Here is a 22553-nt window from a genome sequence, read left to right as displayed (position 1 = left end):
GTAAAAAAAAAGACATTGAAAAACATACACCGTTATCATTTCTAAATTGTAAAAAAAAAAAAATTGGTACAAGTCTACAACTTCCCAGTCACATTAGGAAAATAACTGGACTTTTTTCTCCACCTGACCAAATATATCAAGTTAATTTTCATTGCTGAGTGAAATTAAGAGTTCATCAGCCTACACAGAACCATGTGCTATCTATAAAAGTAGACTTATCCTTTTCTATTCTGTTATTTTATGGACACCTTCACCTCAATCTGGAAATTATTTAAGTAATCTCCATTTGATTCAGACAAATGTCCACATGAGAGATTTGGTTATCTGGTTTGGCCACACACATTGATCAAATTAACTAAAAAGTTATATATTTGAGCCAGATTTAATTTATAGTTATTTTTTCTATATCTTCTATAGAGCCTCCCAGAGTAGTTGTCTAATAAATTATAGTTAAATGGCAATAAATTAAAATGAAAGCCTGAATTATCTCTTGGTTTTCTAGAAATCTCGTGGTCAAATTCTAAATAGTGATATTTTAAAATTAAAGATGTTATTAATAACAAGAAATAATGGCTACCATTTCTTGAGAGTTATATACTAGGCATTGTAATGAAGTCTTAATTCATATCATTTTATTTAATAAACAGGTTATCCGGTGAGATAGTCACTCTTTTATCACTATTTTTACAAATCTGCGTACTGAGGTTTAGAGAGTTTAAGTAACATGATCAAGGTTACACAACAGGATAAAATTATGATTCGTTAAATTTTCTTAATAGTTTTATCGATTTAATAGTTTTATTGTTTAAATAATGTAAACTGTCTCTTTCTCTAGCCTATAGTAGATGAATTCCTGTGATAGGGAACTCTATGAATTAATAGAATTTAAAACATATAGTCTAGCTACCTGACATGTATGTAGATGGTAATTTTGATGAATACCAAGGAAAGGAAACTCATTCTTATCTTAATTGAGGAATATCATTTCTTTGCTACAGTTATGCTACAGACGTGAGAATATGGCTATTTTTGTTGTTTACCTTTTTTTCAAGTAGTATATATCCTTGAATGCTTAAATAACAATCTGAAACTCAAAATTTCTGAATCATAAAATAATGGAAGAAAATATTTTAACCTAAAGGATTCTAATGGTGAAAGTTATCAGTCATAAATCAACCGTAATAAAAACTGAATATGATTCCTGGATCACATAAACTTTTGTGCAGAATGTCACCTAGATGAGACTACCAGAGAATTTATATGCAAAGTAAATATCTGAAAAGATTAATCTATTTTTTAAATGTTTAGTATTCTTTAACTGGTCATAAAAATATAGCTATTAATTATGTTAATGTATTTAAGTATAATACTTGTCAGTTTAAAGAGATTCCGAGGCTTTTTCTGAAACATTGTATTATAGTAGTAAGAATATATAAAATATGCTTTCCATCCTTTTTGATAGAGCAGAAGAAATTGTTTAAGGTGGTAGATTGAACCTGGATCTCAAATTGTTCTTTCTCCAAACAAAAGGGTTTGAAAAATAATTTGGAGATAAAAGTGGAGTCAAAATTTTTAGTGGAATATATCATGCAGAAACCTTCGTTAAAAGTACAAACAAAACAACAATGACAAGCTAATGACAGAACCAACTGAGAAATAAATAGAAAGGACACAATAAACAGGACTAAGTATTGCACTGAATTCACCTAAATCTAAAATTTAACTTAAAAAACTGTAAAAAGTGGGGTCACAGAAAATAAATGTCATGAATTCAGTAATATTGCAACTTTTATTTTCAGGAGAAAGTAAAGGAAAAATAAAGATGCTTCTAGAGTAGGAGCATTACTTACATTTCTTTAGAATGTCATCAATAGATAAAGGTTAATGCAGATACATTAAGAGACAGAGTTTGAGGTATATTACATAAAGTCATAAAGAGAACAGCAAGAACTAAAAACGAGGATACAACAAATGAAATTTGGAAGACGGAAGGAGAAAGAAAATATGTTTGCTCATTTCTTCCTCTTTCAGAGGCGTGTTTAAATACACACAGACTGATATTTTTTCTTTGAACCCCTCTCTTAAAAAACAAACGCTACTGATGTTATTCTTTTGAAAGGCCAACAAATAAATGTGTACCACATTGCTTATGTACAATTTTATCAATACTACTCCTTAAAATATTATTATTAATAATATTAACTTTCAGACTTTGAGGAAAATATCAAGTTATAAGATGCTATGCTTAAATTAATCCCATTTTCTATATACAGATTTTATATCTAAAATATGTGTTATAGAGCAAAATTGTAGTAGTACATAGGAGAAATGACAGCAAATGTGAATGACTGTATTCTTTTTATTACATTTCTCATGTTTATAAATTATGTGCATGACTTATACAATGAAAAAATATGTAAATACAAAATGAGGAAGGCGAAGGGAGTTTCAAGGGAGATATTTATTAGCTCCATGTGGTTACTGAATGGTTAACACAGTGAGCTTCATGGTTTCCATTTTTGGATAGAAATAAAATAGTTCTTTTGAAGTGGAAAACATCTCTGTCGTTAAATTCTAAAAGGCATATGTCATACAAATCCTTATATAAAGGAAACTAAGCTTTCAATGCATAATGTGTCTAACAGAGATTTAGCAATCAGTGCAAAATGTTCCTCATGAACACATTCTTCTTTCAATTCTCTATGAAATCCCAGGACCTGGCATTAAATTATAAGTTGATGCAGTCTTAACTAGAGTCTTAGATTTATTTTCTCCCAACTACTGCTTGTCATTTGGGCATTTTCATATTCTGGACTTAATAGGAAAGGACGAGAGAAAGTGAGTCATCCAGTCTGAATCTGGAAAATAGGCTAACTGATCTGATCAAAGCAGATTGATTGACAGCATCACATTTAAATGACACTTTTGACCTGTCCTCTAATTTGACTTGATAAATTAAGTAAATGAAGTGAAATATGTTTAACCATTCTTTCTATTTCTTAAATACAATATTAGAAAATATTATTGATTGTATCCTGTTTTGCTCACAAATGTTTTTCTTTAAGAAAAATAAAAATACTCAAATCTCCTGCTGACAGGGATCACATTATTTTTCTGAGAAATAATTCACTACTAACACTTAAAAACAGGCATCATGACGGTGCTAGCTGCATTGTCAACCACAAGAAAGCGACCCGATGCCCCTCATAACATTTGAGTGTTGAGCTCTCTTAGCTGAGCTCTGCTCTTAGTAACTGTCTAAAGAATAAAGCAATGCTAAGGCTGGATTTATAATGTCTAAAAATCTAAATAGCTGCCATTATACCAGAAAGCTGTCTAGTTATTAAATTTTGACATGAGTATTCTTAATAAGGGATTATGCAGCAAATGTTAGGAAGAAAAAGTTATATTTGAAAATGTCATCAAAGAGAATGGAAAACATTTTCAGCATTAATTGCTAAGTAGATTTTGAGCTATGCAGTCTTAGTAGCATTGTATAATTAGCTATCTTTATTAGCCACCAAACATCTCAATTCAAAAGAATATGTTAGCCACCAAAACAAAAGGATAGAAAATTAGTGAATTCATCACATGGACAATCATAAAATTGGTTTTTACAAATGCCACACATAGACGGATCTAAAGTTATTGTTATCCAACATATGTTTACATTGGATTATAAACTCTGTATTTAGGACAGGGTTGCTTAGATAGAAATCAAGAACTGGAAACTATGCCCAATATGGAAAAATATTTTCTCAGATTTAAAACCACGTCTCTCACAGATACAACATAAACTGTCAACATACCAAAAATTATAAAGCAAACCTCGTGTCCTAAAAGAGAAAAATCTAGTCAAAATAACTTGCACGCCTAATGTAAACAGGCATTTCAAGCACAACTCTTACTAAGTTGGGCTTGTACCCAACCCTCTATAGAATGCTGTTTCCACATACCTTCTTTAATGTGCTGAGGGAGCGAGAATTGGCTTATGCCCATTCCAAAGACTCTTCACAGAGCACCTTTGAATTGCTCACTGCAGATGGCTCAACCTTCATTTCAACTCCCTCCCTCCGTTCCAAGTTGAGCAAAATAAAAAGGAAAATGAAGGGAGATGGTGCTGTGGGCTGAACAGTGTCCCCCTAAAATTCATGTCTATTTGATGTCTCAGAATGTGAATTTATTTGGAAATAGGTGTTTTGCAGATGAAATTAGTTGAATTAAAGTGAGGTCATACTGGAATAGGATGAGTCCTAAATCCAATAACTGGTGTCCTGGTAAGAAGAGCAGAGGACACAGAAAGTCACATAGAAAAGAAGGCCATGTGATGATGGAGGCAGAGATTGAAGAGATGAAGCTACAAGCTAGGGAATGCTGAGGACTGCTGGTAACCGCCGGAAGCGAGGAGAGAGGCATGGAAGACAGTTCCCCTCTGCCTCCAGAAGGAACTAGTCTTACCCAGACCTTGGTTTGGGACTTTTACCTTTCTCAATTGTGAGAGACTAAATGATTGTTGTTCTAAGCTACCCAGCTTGTGGCATTTATTATGCCAGCCCTAAGAAATAATATACAAGGTAAAAAAAAAAAAAATCTCAGAGCAAAATTGAGTGTGTCAAATAGAGTCATGAGTTTCTTTGTTCATCCACCTCCCATTCCTGACACTTGTACCTTCTACTCCTTACAGACCTTATCCTGTCATTCCATCTCTTAATTGTTCAAAGTGCCCCTCTGTGTCTCAACAGTGGGTATGTAGAGCTCCTAAACACACACTCTCTCTTTCCCTCACTGTATCAGAACTTCTGTTCCTTCCATGTACCACATGCATCTTCTTTTTACATTATATTTATATTTCATCTTGGACAAAATAAAGAAAAAAATAATAATATAATTTCCAGGGGATACACACACCACTCTTTCTCTCTAAAAGATTTAAATACTACATATGAAGTTTTATATTCTAATTTTAAATTAAACCACATCATTTGATAAATACTGGAAATATGGTTTCTAATAGCCACATGATATGTCATCCCAAAGACATCCCATAGTTTAACTAATCAGTTATTATGGGAATATTAGGTGGGTATCTTTTTATCCCAGTGTGAATGATGATACAACGACCAACTTCACACATCAATCTTAGACCCCTTATCTAATGTTTTCCTCAGAATACAATCCTAAAAGCTATATTTCTGGTTTTTAAGGCATTGGATCTGTCTTGCCAAACTTGATTCGAGAAACATTGCACCAAGTAGAGTCCCCACTGGCAGTTATCTATGCCTCCTCATCACAGTGAATTTAATGAAACACATCAATATATGAATGATACTTCCTAGTACTGACAATTCAGTTTTCTCTTTTTCACGATCAATCTGGTTAAAAGTTTGTCAATTTTAATAAACCTTTTAAACAACCAATTCTGACTTTGTTGTTTTTCTTTTTCATTTCCATTTTCTCTATCATTGACTTCTACTCTAATTTGTATTATTTCCTTTATCTACTTACTTGGCTTTATTATGCCCTTCTTTTTAATTTCTTAAGGTAGAAGCTTAAATCACTAAAGTGCAAAATCTTTTCTAATATATGCATTTAAAGGTATATATTTTCCTCTAAGCACTGCTTTAACTCCATCCTACAACATTTGGTATGTCATTATTTTCATTATCATTAAGGTTAAAATATTTTCTAAATTCTTTTGTAATTTCTTTTTGACCCAGAGATTATTTAGAAGTATATGGTTAATTTCCAAATATTTGAGATTTTCTAGTCACCTCATTTTTTATTTAATCTAACTTAATACTGCTATGATTAGAGAATACACTCTTCATGATTCCGATCCTTTGAAATTTCTTGAGACTTATTTTGTTGCTCGGCATAAGTTCTATCCTGATAAATGTTCCATGTGCAATCTCCATTCTCCACTGCTACAATAAGAAAGAAGCCGTTTATCCGTCATAACTATCATAGAGCCTTGTAGTTGCCATTCCTTAATTTCACTCAATTTTCATTTTATAACCAAACAGAAAATTTACCCAGAGATCCTGCTATAAAGTCTTAACAGATTCAAAATATTTTCTGTATTCTAAATGAAAATTTTATAAAATATGGTTAATACTTGAAGTAGGAATTTTTGGTTTTATTTTTCAAAAAAAAACAAAAAACCACATATATATAGTTTGGCTAAAAAACCCTATGGTAAGACCGTGAATCTTCGAGTTTTTTTTTTTTTTTTTTAAACATACATATGAATGTTTTTATTGCAAGTTTCTACTTGATTTAGTTGCCCAAAATAAAGTAACTCAGAGTGATTTGGTATTAAAAGTCTTAGATAGTACTTTGAGATCATGTTTTTATCAGGAAAGATTATGTGAGAATTATTTCCACACTAGCTCAATTGTTATTATTGTTATTATTTCAAGATTATGGTATTTGGACTTGATGTATTTTTACTGCAATTGATAGATATCAAATTGGCCATTTGTTCCTTTTACACATTCTGCAAATATGTATCCATGGTAGGCCAAGTACTTGCATATGAGTCTTTTATTTTATAAGATGTAAGGCTGAGTATCTTCCTGGTTTACCTCATGGGAAGATAGCTGGTTTCCTGTACATTATGAAGATATATAAATACATGAATTACATATTATAATTATATATAAATTTATGTTATTATATAAATATAAGATATATACATAAATGTATATCTTGATATATATATCAAATATGTATATATTTGAGAGAAAACTAGCCGATGACAATAACAGAAAACACAGTGATAATAATATAAACTGTGTTCTTAGTATATCAAATTACATAGATGTGGTTGGTAGATAAAGCAATAAATTGCATACTGAATGGCAGCAGACTGGGATAGAAATTATTACAGTTATTTACCAGTTGATGACATTCCCAAACAAAAGAAGATCACCTGTGTCAGTTTTATGGGCTCCATCTTGTCTAGCAAAAAGAATTAAGAAATAGGTGTCTACCAGGGGATTCTGGTTGTCTGAATAACATGCCTATAAGCCTCAAAACAAAACTCTGAGAGGGCAAAAATTATAAATTATTTGCACCATATAGATTCTATTTCTGCAGAAGATTTAAGGGGATAGCTCTGCTCTATTTTCCTTCTATAGGGAATGCATTTTGTTCTTAATTTCCTATTCATTTCTCCTAATTATCCTAAAAGGAAATTAATGTTGCTCTTTTATTTTTATACATGGTGAGGAAAATAATTGACCAGATTAACTGATTCTTAAGGGTCCAGCAACAGATCGAGTGAGAATGGCTGAATGGGAGAAAAAAGGAGCAGCCATCTAGGATGTCAGCCTTTGAAAACAGCTAAACAAGAGAGAAGCAGAGCAAGAACCATGCAAAGGCTTTCAGTTCAATCTCTGCACACGTGAGTTCATTGGTGTTATTCCCTTCTATGCCTACAGTCTGTACCTTAACTTTGGCTAGTCATCCCCAAATCCAATTGGGAAGTCAAAGGAGACAGAGCAAAAAATCTACAAAGTGACTCAATGTACAGTATTTTACCAGTAGCATCTCTATGTAGAAGACAGAGAAACATAAAGTAAGATGGAAGTCATTGGACTTTAAAATCAACTACTCTCCCTACAGCTAGAATCTTAGTTCCTCTATTGACAGGTGGGTACTCTAAGTATTTCATCTTTACCTCTAAAATAAGACCGACTTCAAAGAATTTGCATGAAAGATTAATAATAATTAAAGTAAATCTCACAAATTTCATGGAACAGATATCAAGGCATTTCCATTATTTTGGCTATTAGGGGCTGCCAATCATCTCCCCATGCATATAGGATGTCTCTTATCTGAAACACTAACTTCCTGCTGTCAGGATCAGTACAGCAAAGAGGGAAAACTGAAAGTGTTTGCATAGCACTCTATTTCTCAATGCTGCTCCTTTTCCAACCCCAGGAATTCACTGACAACAGGAGGAATTCTCCAGGAAAACAATCTTCCCCATCCAACACTGCCACCAACCATACAAAAACTTATCTGAGCCTGGTTGTGTGCTCTGTATCATCTGTGACTTATAGAAAAAGGTAACCACAACGCAAGACCATCATTTTGCATGGGGTAACTCCGATAATTCATTCACCTGGGCTATGTCACCTGTGTTCATTTCTTTTCTGTGGCTGTTGTGTCCAAAACCCACAATGTTTGTAGTTAGTGGGGGAAGGCAGCTCTAACTCAATTAGATTTACCGTCAATGTACCTGCAAGATTCCGTTTGTCAACTGTGCTCTCAAAAATATATAATCTCCACAGTGTAATGTCAGAATTTTCTTGTTTGGAGAACACATACACATGTATGACAGTTTGGGCTTTTGATTCTTTCCCACCTGCTTTCAGATTTCAACGTGCACATTTGTGACAAATGATAAGAATGAAAAAATGCCCATTTACTATCCTTATAACTGCTTTTCATAAGCAGAACTGCATACCAAATAGTAAATGATATCCTCTGACATACAGCTGTTTGTTTTCATTCCATACACAGAATGACAAACAGGTAACATAAAATAAAAATTAAAAAACAAAAAAACAGGGACATGGAAGGAGGTATTACCAAAAGGCTTTCAATACTGAATCCTAAATCAATTTCTCACTCAAATTTACCTTCTTTATAGATTTCACCATCCAAGAAAATGACTTGCAAATATCTAAGTCAGCACATTTCTCTCTGGGAAATCTCATTTGCATCCTTTTTATTGGCTCTTGGGTACATTTTAGTACTTGTGACAGTTTATTTCCTTGTTTTAATTATTTTTTATTAGAGCATTGTGATGTAATGTGATTTGGGCTGTTTATATGTTGCAAGATGTTCATTTGCAACATAATTAAACTCATATTTTTCTCTGTCCCCTGAGTAAAGGTTAGACTTTTAAATTTTTGAGTGTTAAAGAACTTCTACTGATTGCCTAACAAATTAAATATACAACAGTATATATTTCAAAATAGAGTGAAAAAAATTGTATATTTCATGGGGCACATTGTGAAGTAAAATCATAATTTCCTCCTAAACACACATGTTGGGTGTCTACTATTGTGTGTCTGTCCCATTCCTAATGAGAGAAAAACAGGAAAAAAATATCACACAGTAAATTGGAGAGGTGGGACCAGGAAAGCTAAGAATAAGTACTGACTACAATTTACTAGCTTGTGGTTTGGGGCAAATTCTTAATCTCATTAACCCCAAATTACCTCATATGTAAAAGAAACAGTAACACAGGATCATTTTGAAATTCAAAAGATTCTGTGTATATTAAATTCTTCTGTATTTTAAAACATCATTCATGTGTGATTATTTATTGGACATCTTCAAAGACTGTACCCAAATGTGGGATGTCAAAAAAAAAAAATCCAAAAATCTTTTGGTAACTTTTGCCAAATGTTTATGAAAAAGTACACTTAGAAACGTCCTGTATTTTTCAAAGGTTCATGCACAGGCAGAACATCTTCAGATTCTCCTTCAAAAGGACTGGAATGGGGCATATGAGTCAGGACCACTCAGAGTAGGAGCCAGGATCCGTGAGTGACCTTGAACCACTGACCCCAGACCATGGCAATGAGATAGAGCTCATACCAGAATGTGAATCAACACAATGATTCCTTCATAAAGAAAGTCTAGTGCTGAAAAAAATGTCATTTGTGTAAAACAGAGTATTTGGTCACGCAGTTACGTTTCATCCGGCTGAAACTCCTTATCCCAGTGTGAACCGGAAAACCATCAGCTTCATCAAGCACTTTGAGTAGCACTGTTTTAGATTGATGGGGGAAAAGCATTTAAAATGTCACTTTATTTTTCATTTGTTGTTAAATTAGTATCCATCTGAAGTCTCTAAAGCAATAATGCTTTAGGGAAAAGTACTATTATCTAATGGTTAATCAACAAAATGTTGGACTCAACAGATCTGAGTCAAATTTCTTCTGACACTTACTAGCAGTATGATTTATAGGCAAATTGTTTAACTTTCCTATACCTCAGTTTCCTCAACTACACAATGTGAATAATGATACCTATCTCACAGATATCTTCTCATTAATTTACCCATTCAACAAATATGCACTGAATTCTGGATGATGGCACAGTAGAAAGTGAAAAAGACAAAGTTCCTACTTATGCCTGATGCCATAGTCAAATGACATGCTAAATATAATTAAAAACTTGGCATTGACTTTTCCTTTCCTATCTCCATTTTTCTCTTTCCGAAGTCATACACCCAAATTCCAAATTAAATATGGATACTGTGAATTATGCTTGATTTTAATACTATTATAATAATCAAAATCTGAAATAATAAAACAATATCTGATAGGCAGTATTGGATTAAAGGCATATTCCTTAAGGTCAAGCTGACCAGAGTTTAAAGCCCAGCTTTAATGGCCTCTAAACTATGAAATATCACACAAGTTATTTAACATCTCTGAGCTTCCATTTCCTCCTTTATACTCCAGGAATGATAAGTTCTATTTCATAGTACCTCTGAGGAAATTAACTGGTATGTAAAGACCTTGGTGCATGGAAAGCACTCAAAAATTGTAATTCTTTGATTACTAAGGGCCCAATTTTAGATCATTTAGATATGGTTGACAAAGATTGCTGCAACCCTGATATTTTGCACCCCAAGGAAAAGGACTGTACATCATTTCCGATGTATGTCTAAGGCACTCTTTAGACCATGGCATTAATAGTTTTCCAACATTTCTTGAAGAAAACAAAGGGAAGGAGCAGAGGAAGACGGAAAGAAGGGAGAGAAAAAAATACAAGATGACAGAGGCATCGATTCATGAATGAATCACATAACATCACCAATGTGATCAGGTTGACATCAATCAGGTCATTGCACAAAAATTACCATAGTCAATACAATGTGCACCTCCCTTTCCACGAGCCTAGCCTAACACAGGGAATGATTAATAGACCAGTAGGACATGGGTGCCTGGGTATATGGGTTATTCTATCATTAGCATCGTTTTTCTCGTCACTTGTCCTGCGAGAAGATGAGGATTGAAATTAAGGTCACTTTAAGTCTATGACCCACATGGTGCTTAAACGATTAATCACTGGACAGTGATTTCCTAAATACATAGCGCGCGCGCGCGCGCTCTCTCTCTCTCTCTCTCTCTCTCTCTCTCTCTCTCTCTCTCTCTCTCTCTCTCACACACACACACACATAATTTTTTATCCTACGGTTCTGACTTTGTTCTTCCTTATAAAATTAGGCAACTAAAAGGGAAATTAAATTGTCTAGTGCCATTCACTATGTTAAGGAATTAAAAAGACACTAAACAATCCATAGGATAGTCTGTGATTCCTTTCTTTAAATCATCATAAATTTAAAATATTGAAACTTCTCCCAATATCCCATTTTGATGTGTACTCACACAGAGAAGTTTTTTCTTACAACTAACCAACATACTCATGTCTTAAAGTAAGATAAGCCTGTTTCCTATTATCTGGTCTGGTCTTCTGTAGGCACAGAAAGCAGGTAAGCCTCCTCTTTATTAGGGACAGTCAGAGGCTGAATTGTGAAATATGATTAAAATGTCCTCCATGTCACTTTCATTACCCATTTCTCACCTCCATTTAGGGGCCTATTGCTCTCAGGACCTTTCATGAGGCTCCATAGCGGTGTTCTCCTTCTACCCAAGGACGTAGGCACACATTCTGTCACCTGTTCTCTCCCTCCCTTGAAGGAGTGCCACACATTTTAGGAAATCTTCCCCTTTAAATCTGTCCCATACTCCCTGATTTCACCTCTCAAAATAACAATAAATAAATTTGGAAGTGCCAAAGCCGAGTCAGTGAAATGAGACACTTTAACCAAATTATTTCGAAATCTTCCAGAATCTTAGAGGTATGAAGTGCTTTACTATAATGACCATTGCCAAAAATATAATTGGTCCTATTTTCTGGTTGGTTTCAAGAACATACTGAACAACAGAGTGACGTAAATTCCACATGAGAAATCTAAACATAGTACATGGAATTTAAGCAGAGGAAGAGGTTATTGCTGGCTAGAAAAATCAGGGAAGAATTCTTGGAAGAGTTAATATATGCACAGGACAATAAAGAGCAATTAGAATTCCTACAGACTGAGACACAATCAGGAAATCATTGCTATTTCATTTTTATCAGCAATATAATATGGTGTTATGTTTAAAGGTTATGAGATATAATTGGTGAATGCAAATTAATATAAATATATGTTGCTATCATATAGTCCTAAAAGTAAAAAGTGCAATATATTTTATAAATTCATTATAAAAAAGATTTCATCTAGACATTTTAAGAAACTCAGGCTGTTGTACATATAAATCTCAGATAAGGGAACAGGGAAAAAATTCAGTGAAGAGAAAGATTAAAACTCACTCTAAATCATTAAAACCCAATGCAAAATTTGAGAAAGTGTAGTTTAGCCCTACATTACTTATTTATAAAAATAGACATATTTAGAAGAGGATGGGGGAAACACGGGGGGTGCTAACACTGAGTATTGATTGTATTTGTCTCGTACCCACTGCAGGCAAAATTATAGCTCTTGGAAACCTGATTGTCCTCTATTACACTATAATTTCTAATATAATTGGTCAATAAATAACAACATAAATTAATTGTTGTATTTATATACTAATGAGACTCATTTCATTGAGCTTTGGCATATTTCACATAGACATTAATGTGCCTCAAATCAAGGGAATAAACTAAACCACAGCAACCGTGTGGACATTTTTAGCTTGCAAAGAACACATCTTTGTGGTGCTATTTAAATAAGCCTACTTCATATGTAAGTTTGGGTATGTTCAAGCTACTGAGTATATTTTTATTCAGTAAGTTTTCTTTTTATAGTTGGGTTGCTCATTAGGCTGTGATTAATGTCATACTTATTTTCATATGCAGTTAGAAAACTAACATTTACATGAAATAATAAAAAACAAGAGCAACTGTAAAGGAGATGGAAAAAGCTAACAATGCAAAGTTAACAAAGTCATCAGTGCAGAACTGCTTTCTGCTCCTTTATCAGGAAGGAGAACTAAAAATTATTTCAAGAATGTGAATATGAGTCTGGTTATTTTACACTTGTTTCTATTATAATTGTTATACTAGTTCTAAAAAAATTTCAGAAAACTAGAAACTCATCACTGCATGTAATTTGATTTATAACTTTATTTAAATAAGAACTGTCAAAAGACTACAGCCAGCAAAATTTTAATCCTTCTTTTTTCAAAAGTAGGCTAGTGAGAATATTTGGGATGTTAAGATGAATTAAATTTTAGCATAAGAAACACTTTGGGCCAGTCAAGATGGGAGAGTACATATATGCTGTGCTTACCTTCTCTCAGGACCACATCAAAATTACAACTAAACTACAAAACCATCATTGAAAACCACCTGAAGACTAGCTGAATAGAAGTCCTTTAACTAAGGACATATTGAAAAAGCCACTTAAGACTGGTAGGAGGGGCAGAGATGTGAAATGGGTTGGTCCCACACTCATATGCTACCATTAAAAATTGGGAGGGATATCTCAGCTGTGGAGGTCCTCCCACCAGAAAAGTAACGGGTCCCAGTACCATACCAGGCTGAAAAAATCAGATGATAATCTAATGGGCTTTCTTTTATAGGTTACCACCTTCTTTTCCCTGGCTGCCTTGAGAATTCTTTCTTTGTTGTTAATTTTTGACAGCTTCAATACAATGTACCTTGGACAAGGCCTGTTGGGATTGAGGTTATTAGGTGTTGTATTTGTTTCTTAGATTCGAAGATCCAGATCTTTCCATCTTTCCACAAATTTGGGAAGTTCTCGTCGACTATTTGTTTGAATATACTCTCTGTTCCCTTCTCTCTTTCTTCTCCTTCTGGTATGCCCATTATTCTTACATTGCTCTTTCTGATGGAGTCAGAAAGTTCTTGTAGAGTTCTTTCATTTCTTTTAAGTCTCAAGTCTCTTTCTTCTTCCATGCATGTCATTTCCAGATCTCTATCATTGATGTCACTGATTCTTTCCTCCATCTGAACCCTACTACCTAAACTGGCTATTTCATTCTTCATTTCTTTTATTGAGTTCTTAATCTCCAAAAATTCTATATGGTTCTTTTTAAAAATTTCAATCTCTTTGGTAAAATTTTCATTTTGTTCTTTGATTGTATTTCTGAGTTCATTAAACTGCCTGTCTGTGTTTTCTTGCATCTCATTGAGATTTTAAGAACTGCAATCTTGAATTCTCTGTCATTTAAGTTACATATTTCCATGTCTTTAAATTAATTTTCTGGAGACTTTTCAGTTTCTTTCCTTGCTCTCTTGTTACCTTGGTTATTCATGGCAATTAATGATTTATTATTTCTCTTTCTAAACATCTACAGGAGTGGGTTCTGCAACAGGTTGATAGAAAGAGGTTTGTCTTTTTTTTTCCCCCAGTAGGTATTGGTGGAATGTTTTGTTTTCTCTCCAACTGCAGCCTTTTATTCTCTCTCACACTGTAGTGTTATATTTTTTCTGCAGTATTCTGGTGTCTCACACAATGACGGGGATTCCCTGGAAGGCGGGTTTCTTCTCTGTGAACAGTTCAGCCTATGTGGGGGATGTGGAGACCTTCTGAAGTTCCAAAGATCTTCCTGCACTAGATTCAGAGCCCATGTGTTTCACCAGCTCTGTTTATTCCTGCAGGGATCTGCCCAGATAGGTGGGGACAGGGGCGCGGTGTGTAGGGAGAGGTGGCCCAGAGCAGTGGCGAGGACCACCACCATAGCCAGTCCTGCTTCTGCGGCTCCCTCTTCTTTGCTGAAACTAGTTGGGCTGCGAATCTGTGTCTGTGGTCCACAGTTCTCAGAACTGCAAATATTCTGTTCTTTTGATCTAACACTGCTACTGTTCTGCTTCTAGAACTGGGCAGGTGGGGTTGGGGTGGGTTCTGGGAGGGTAATGAGGGGGCGGCTAGGCTCACTGTCTAAGGTTTCTGTTCTCTGTTCAGTAGTGAGGGCTTAAGCCACCATTTTCAGCCTTCTTCCCTCAGTCTTTGCTCCGAGGTCTCTGCCGTGAGCGTTGGGTCAGCCGTGTTATATGCTGTCCCTTCAGCCCTGTGGGCCAATCAGCGGAGCCCTAGCAGTCAGAGTTCTTCCATCGCCTGCATTTAGGGTGATTATTGATATGTGAGGATTTCCTGTCATTCTGTCTTTAGTTTTCTGGTAAAACTGTGTCTCCATTGTGTCTTTGCCTTTTTGTTGTTGTCTATTATTTCTGTGTGGTGGTATTCTATGATTTTTTCATCTGTTTCTTCTTTTGTTATGTTACATGTTTCAGTTCTGGATTTTTTTTGAGCGGTTATCATTAAGTTTATGTAAAAGAAAGTTTCATATTTATAGCATTCCATTTTCTTCAGCATGCTGACTTTCTCCATTCCTATATTCCGGTTCAGGCCTTTACTCTCCCCCCTTTTATGTTTTGGTTGTCACAGATTTTCCCTATTTATGCTGGTCGAATAGCCTCCTTCAGTATTTCTTGTAGTGCAGGTCATGTGTTAGAAAATTCCCTCAGTTTCTGTATGTCTGGAAAGGTCTTTATTCCTCTTTCATATCTAAAGGATGTCTTTCCTGGATATATTACTGTTGGCTCATAATTTCTCTCTTTCAATAGTTTGAATATTTGATTCCACTCCCAAGGATGGGAAAGACCTATATGCTGAAAACTGTAAGATATTTTTAAAAGAAGTTGAAGAAGACACAAAGAAATGGAAAATATTCTGTGCTCATGGATTGGAAGAATCAATATAGTTTAAATGGCCATATTACCCAAAGCAATATACAAATTTAATGAAATCCCCATCAAAAACCCAATGGCATTTTAAAAAAAAAATAGAACAAAAAATCATCAGATTTGTATGGAACCACAAAAGACCCCGAATAGCCAAAGCAATCCTAAGAACTAAAGAACACTGCTGGAGGTATCACACTTCCTGACTTTAGCTTGTACTGCAGGGCAACAATAATCAAAACAGCATGGTACTGGCAGAAAAACAGACACACGGACCAATGGAATAGAACTGAGAACCCACAAATAAACCCACATAAATATAAACAGATAATTTTTGACAAAGAAGCCAAAAACATACAATGGAGAAAAGATAGCCTCTTCAATAAGTGGTGCCAGGAGAATTGGAAAGCCAAGTGCAGAAGAATGAAACTGGACTGCTGTCTGTCACTGTGTACCAAAATTAATTCAAAATGGATCAAAGTCCTCAGTATAAGACCTGAAACAATAAACTGCATACAAGAAAACATAGGAACTAAACTTATGGACCTTGGGTTCAAAGAGCTTTCTATGAATTTGACTCCAAAGGCAAGGGAAGTAAAAGCTAAAATAAACGAACGGAACTATATCAAACTTAAAAGCTTCTGCACAGCAAAAGAAACCATCGACAAAATAAAGAGGCAACCAACTGAATGGGAGAAGATTTTTGCAAACAGTGCCTCCGATAAGGGGCTAATATCCAAAATATACAAGGAACTCATGAAACTCAACAACAAAAACAAACAACCCAATTGAAAAATGGGCAGAGGACCTGAAGAGACATTTCTCCAAAGAGGACATACAAATGGCAAATAGACATATGAAAAAATGCTCAACATCACTAATCATCAGAGAAATGCAAATAAAAACCACAACGAGATATCACCTCACCCCAGTTAGAATGGCTATCATCAACAAGACAAATAGTAACAAGTGTTGGAGACACTGTAGAGAAAAAGGAAGCCTCATACACTGTTGGTGGGAATGCAGACTGGTGCAGCCGCTATGGAAGGCAGTGTGGAGGTTCCTCAAAAAATGTAAGAATAGAATTACCATATGACCCAGCAATCCCTCTCATGGATATCAACCAAAAAAATCTGAAAACATATATCCATAAAGATATGTGTGCTCCAATATTCATTGCAGCTTTATTTGCGGTGGTCAAGACATGGAAACAACTAAAATGTCCTTCAATAGATGAATGGATAAAGAAGTTGGAATGGAATACTATTTGGCGGTAAGAAAAGATCAAATAGTACCACCTGTAACAACACGGATGGATCTTGAGATTATAAAGCTAAGCGAAGTAAGTCAGACAGCAAAAGTAGAGAACCATATGATTTCACTGATATGTGGTATATAAAACTGAAAACAACAAAAGAACAAGACAAACAAATGAAGGAACAAAAACTCACAGACCTAGACAATAGTTTAAGGTTACCAGAGGGTAAGGGGGGAGAGGGGTTCTAGAAGAGGGTAAATGGAGTCTAATATATGGTGATGGAAAGAAAACTGACTTCAGGTGGTGAACACACAATGCGAGATACAGATAATGTATTACAGCATTGTACACCTGAAATCTATGTAACTTCACTAACAATTGTCACCCAATAAACTTTAATTTGAAAAAAAAAAAAAAAAAAGGCCCTGGAGACTCCTCACCCCTTCCACTGTGTCAAGTTATAGCTAAGAAGGTCCTCACCAGACACCAAATGTGTCAGTGCCTTGATCTTGGGACTTTCCAGCCTCCAGAACTGTGAGAAATAAATTTCACCAATGAAAAAAAAAAAGAAAAAGAAAAAAATGTTTTTAATGAGCTTGACTCCAGGCCTTCGCAATCAATTTATTCAATAAGTGCTAGTAATATACCAGGTTTTGCTTAAGCCATGAGCATCCAGAGTAAATGACATGCTCTTTGCCCTCATGAAGCTTTTGGCAGGAAAGGCAGATATTTAACAAATACTTATGACACAGTGGCTATGTACAATCAAGAAATATTATTTTTAATAGTCTGTTCACTAATTATAATAAAATCTAAATTTCTTCCCATGAATGATGAGCCTCATCTTATATCACGTTCTACACTCTAGCAGCAGCGACCTCTTTTTATTACTTGAGCATGAAAAGCACTATCCCACTTGATTAGTTTTGTGCAAGTTGGTTCACCTTCTTAGAATGTTCTGTCCCATGATATTCATATGGCTGCTTCTTTTTCACGGTTCAAGTCTTGACTTAAAAGAGTTTCTCTCCACCTGTCTAAAAGTAAGCTATTTATTCAGTCTTAATGGGGCATCCTGCTTATTTCCTTCACAGTACTTCATAGTACTTACCTAAAATCTATGTTTTTTTTTCAAATTTGATTCTCACTTATTGCCCCCAAGATTTAATGTTTTATTCAAAAAATATTTATAAAGGGTCTACCATGTACCAAACATTGTTCTGGGGTATGGCAATGTACAAAACAGACTTAAGTTACCACCACCTTTGGTGTCTACATTTTAGAAGACAGGCAACAAATTTTTTAAAAAATGAATGTACAGTATGTCAAGAGAAAAAGAAATGTATAGAAGTGGAGTTCTATTCTAGATAAGGTGTCCAGAAAAGCCCTCTTTGGTGAACTGACTTGTGGTTGATGAAAGCAAAACCCTGCCTGTTCACCTCAACCCCAGTGCCTGGCACAGTGGCTGGTCTGTAAGAGGCACTCAAATATTTGATAATGGAATGAATGAGTGAATTAATTAAAAAATTATGTTCCTCAGCACATACTGCACTATATCCTTACATAAACCTCTCACCAGAGATAACTGGAAGAGACAAGATGTAGACAGGAAAACCTGATAAGCAGCTATTGCAGTAATATAAACAAGAGATGATTATGGCCTATATTAGTGGAATAGAGGTAGGGATGAGAGGTAAAAATAACAGAACACAATTACAGAGAAAACGCTGAGAGAGTGAGAAGGAGAAATAATGACACCAAACTTCTCACTTCAAAAAACTGCATGGACGGCAGTACTGTTCACTTATTTGGGAAATACAGAAGGAATGTATGTAGGAAAAGATTGTGAGTTTATTTATAGACATTAATTTTGCAATATCTTGGAATACCCAAGTAAATATATTCATTTGATTATAGGGCCAAAGTTCAGATAAGAAATTTACATTTAAAAATCATCAGAGGAGATACAAGCTAGCAGAGTAGATAAACACTTGTTCGTGCTTCCTTCCATGAACACATTAAAATTACAACTAAATTATAGAATTACCAACCTGGAGAATCATTTGAAGTCTAGCTGAACAGAAGTTTTATAACTAACGATAAAAAGAAGAAGACATGCTGAGTCAGGTAGGAGGGGCAGAGTTGAGAAACAAGCCCCACACATGCATGTGGTGGATGAGAATCAGGAAAGATATCTTGGCTGCAGAGGTTCCCTCCAGAGGAGCTAGGGACCCCTGCCCCTCACTGACCTCCTCAGGCTAAAGTAGTGCTGAGAAGGGGACCCCAACAACATTTAGCTGTGGAAAAAAGTGGGGATTCTAACAGTCCAGGTGGGATGGAAGGCTGCAGAAAACCCAGGTATCCACTTAAATGGCCCCCACACGGACTCATTTGCTCTCAAGCACTCATCTGGGTCTCCAACAGAAGGATAGTGACTCAGAGGGCATCAGAGTCATATAGGGAGCAGACTAAGGTATATGGCTGCTGAGCAAGGGCTGGAGGACAGTTACCATTTTCCCTGTGAGGGGTCTGCTCCAGTGTAGCCAGCAGGCGGGCAGCATCTTGCCTGTGTTGATCCCGTCCCCTAAACTTATGGCCAAATCTGAATCTGACTGGCCTGGTGAGCTCCACTGCTCCACTCTGCTGAGTCACTGGGACCCTGCCTCACCCTACTCCCTCAACAGCAGAGGAACTTTCTCCAAGAGCCGCCAGCCCCACCCATTTTGCATTCTTCCTTGGAAAATAATCACTCCATGGGTCCCAGGTGGGTGGTAACTGGCAATGGTGTCATCTGAGACTTTTGCTGAGTAGCTCCAGGCTCAGCACTGGCACCAAACCAGAATCTACATTAATCTGGTGACCACAACACGTCCCACACTAGTGACTACCTGAGACCCTGACTTACTCAACTTGAATACAGAAGAAGCGTTTATCAACGGATGAACCTTAAGGGAGCCAGCAGGTGGCAGGTGGCCTTCGGGCGTCCTAGCTTTTTGCAGAGCTACCCCTGGCCCAATACTGGTGGCAGCCATCCTCAGTTCACAGCATGGTCCCCACCATGCACCTCCAAATTTAGCACAGGCAGTGAACAATTGCAGATGGTACTGTAGCTGTTACCAGGGAGTCCCCAGCCGGTCATAGGCACTGAGTGACATGGCCCTGTACTGCAGACCCTCCCAAGAGGCCCCAAAATTAACATACATGGAGGATGGCTTCAGACCATAGCAGAGCACTGCCCAATTGGCCCCAAAAGTGGCACAAACAAAGAATGGTCTCAACCAGGCACCAGAGCTCACTGGGGCAAATCCCACTCAGTGGGGTAAGCTCCCTGCACAGCAGCGATAAGCCGTGGATGTGGCCAAATCCCACAGTCAATCAGCCTGAGAGTTAATCGCACCCACTGCCAATAATAATCAAGTCTCAACTATAACAGGAAGGCACACACAACCCACACAAAGGACACTCCTGGAGCACCCGGAGCAATGACCAAGGAGACTGTGTCAAGGTCCCATATGGCACCTACTACATAAAGCCACCTGGACAAGACTTGGAGACACAGCAGATCTACCTAATACATAGAAACAAACAGAGAGGCAGCCAAGATGAAGAAACAAAGAAATACGACCCAAATGAAAGAACAGGAGAAAAGTCCAGAAATAAAACTAAACGAAAAGGAGGCAAGCAACCTACCAGCTACAGAGTTCAAAACAATAGGTATAAGGGTGCTCAAAGGAACTTAGTAAGAACTTCAACAAAGAGATAGCAAGCATAAAAAAAGGACATAGAAACCATGAGAAAGAACCAGTCAGAAGTGAAGAACACAATAACTAAAATGAAGAATGCACTAGAAGGAATCACCAGCAGACTAGATGAAGCAGAGGATTGAATCAGTGATTTAGGGGGAACAAGGCAGCAGAAAACACCCAATTGGAACAGAAAAAAGGATACAAAAAAATGAGGGTAGTTTAAGAAACCTCTGGGACAACATCAAGAGTAACATTTGCATCATAGAGGTACTAGAAGAAGAAGAGAGAAAGCAAAGGATTGAGAACCTGTTGAAGAAGAAATAATGACTGAAAATTTTCCTATCCTGGAGAATGAAATAGGCATACAAACCCAGGAAGAGCAGAGAGTCCCAAATAAAATGAACCCATACTGGCCATATCTATAAGCACTGTTAACATTCCTGAGAGGTTAAAATAAATATTGAAAGTTTGACAGTCTAGAATAGTGACATGCAAATGTTTGGTGATCTGTTCAACAGAAGTTTCAGTGCAGTGGTGAGGTCACACATTAGTTTAAAATAGTTAGTATGTGGAGGCAACAACTATAGACAATTATATTTCAAAAAGTTTCCCTGCGATAGAAAAAAGTGGATAGGTTTGAAATCACGATGGAGGGGGAGAGTTGGAGGGAAGGAGTTAAGAGGAGAGAGAAAGGAAAAGGAGGAGAAAGAGGACGGGGAAGGTGAACTGAGGCAGAGGTGGAGGCAGCACGCAAGGCAAAATGAAGTGAAAAGAGGAGGGGGTAGGAGAGGAGGGGACAATTAATTTGAGGTATCAAAAAAGTTGGTAAATGTGGTTTCAAAGACTTTGTTTAAACTATAATTAATGTATAAAATTAGTAAAGCCCTGTATCATCCCTGTAGGGATTTCCTTCCTTCCTACCCCATAATAATAATAAAAATCCCTTTCTATACTCCAGCTTCAACACCAGGATATAGTGAGCTGAAAAAGAGAGTCCCTACCACTTTTATAATGAGAAAGACCTACACTACCTTTAAATTCATAATTTTTTTTAATTAACCATTTTAGTTTGAGATCATTGAAGAGTCACATGTAGTTGTAAGACATAACACAGAAAGATCCCACATATCCTGTATTGAGTTTCGCCTAATGGTCACATCTTCCAAATATCGCCTACTGTGTTCTTCCTTCCTCACATGCAAAGGTTTGTTCTTTTATTGTTTTCTTTACATTTAGAAAACATACTTTAGTTTTGTTTTGTTTGTTTTTAGGTTAAGTCTATCAAAACAAACTATCTTAATTTTCCTCCAACTGATTGATAATGCCTTGATTTCCCCTTTATTTCTGAGGATATTTTTGCTAAGTATAGGACTCTGAGTTGCTGGTTCTTTTATTTCAACACCTGTAAACATTGTGTCAGTTCTTTGAGACTTCTTTGGTGTCTGATGAGAAATCCACTGTCACTTGTATGTTTTTCTCACTGTTTGTAAGGTGTCCATTTCTCTGACTATTTTCAAGTTGTTTTGGTTTGTTTGTTTGGTTTGTTTTGGGTTTTTTGCTTTTTTTTTTTGGTCTATTTTAATCAGAACTTTAATTATGTTGTATTTGAATGTGGATTTTTTTGTGTTTATTGTGTTTGAGGTTCACTCAACTTCTTGAATACATAGACATATCTCTTGCCAAATTTGGGACTTTTTCAGCCATTATTCCTTCCAATATTTTTCAGATCTGTTATCTTTATGCTTTTCATGGCTGTGATGAAGAGATAT

Source organism: Rhinolophus ferrumequinum, chromosome 13 (genome assembly GCF_004115265.2).
Source record: "Rhinolophus ferrumequinum isolate MPI-CBG mRhiFer1 chromosome 13, mRhiFer1_v1.p, whole genome shotgun sequence".
Taxonomy (NCBI): Eukaryota; Metazoa; Chordata; class Mammalia; order Chiroptera; family Rhinolophidae; genus Rhinolophus; species Rhinolophus ferrumequinum.
This window is presented reverse-complemented; position numbering follows the sequence as displayed.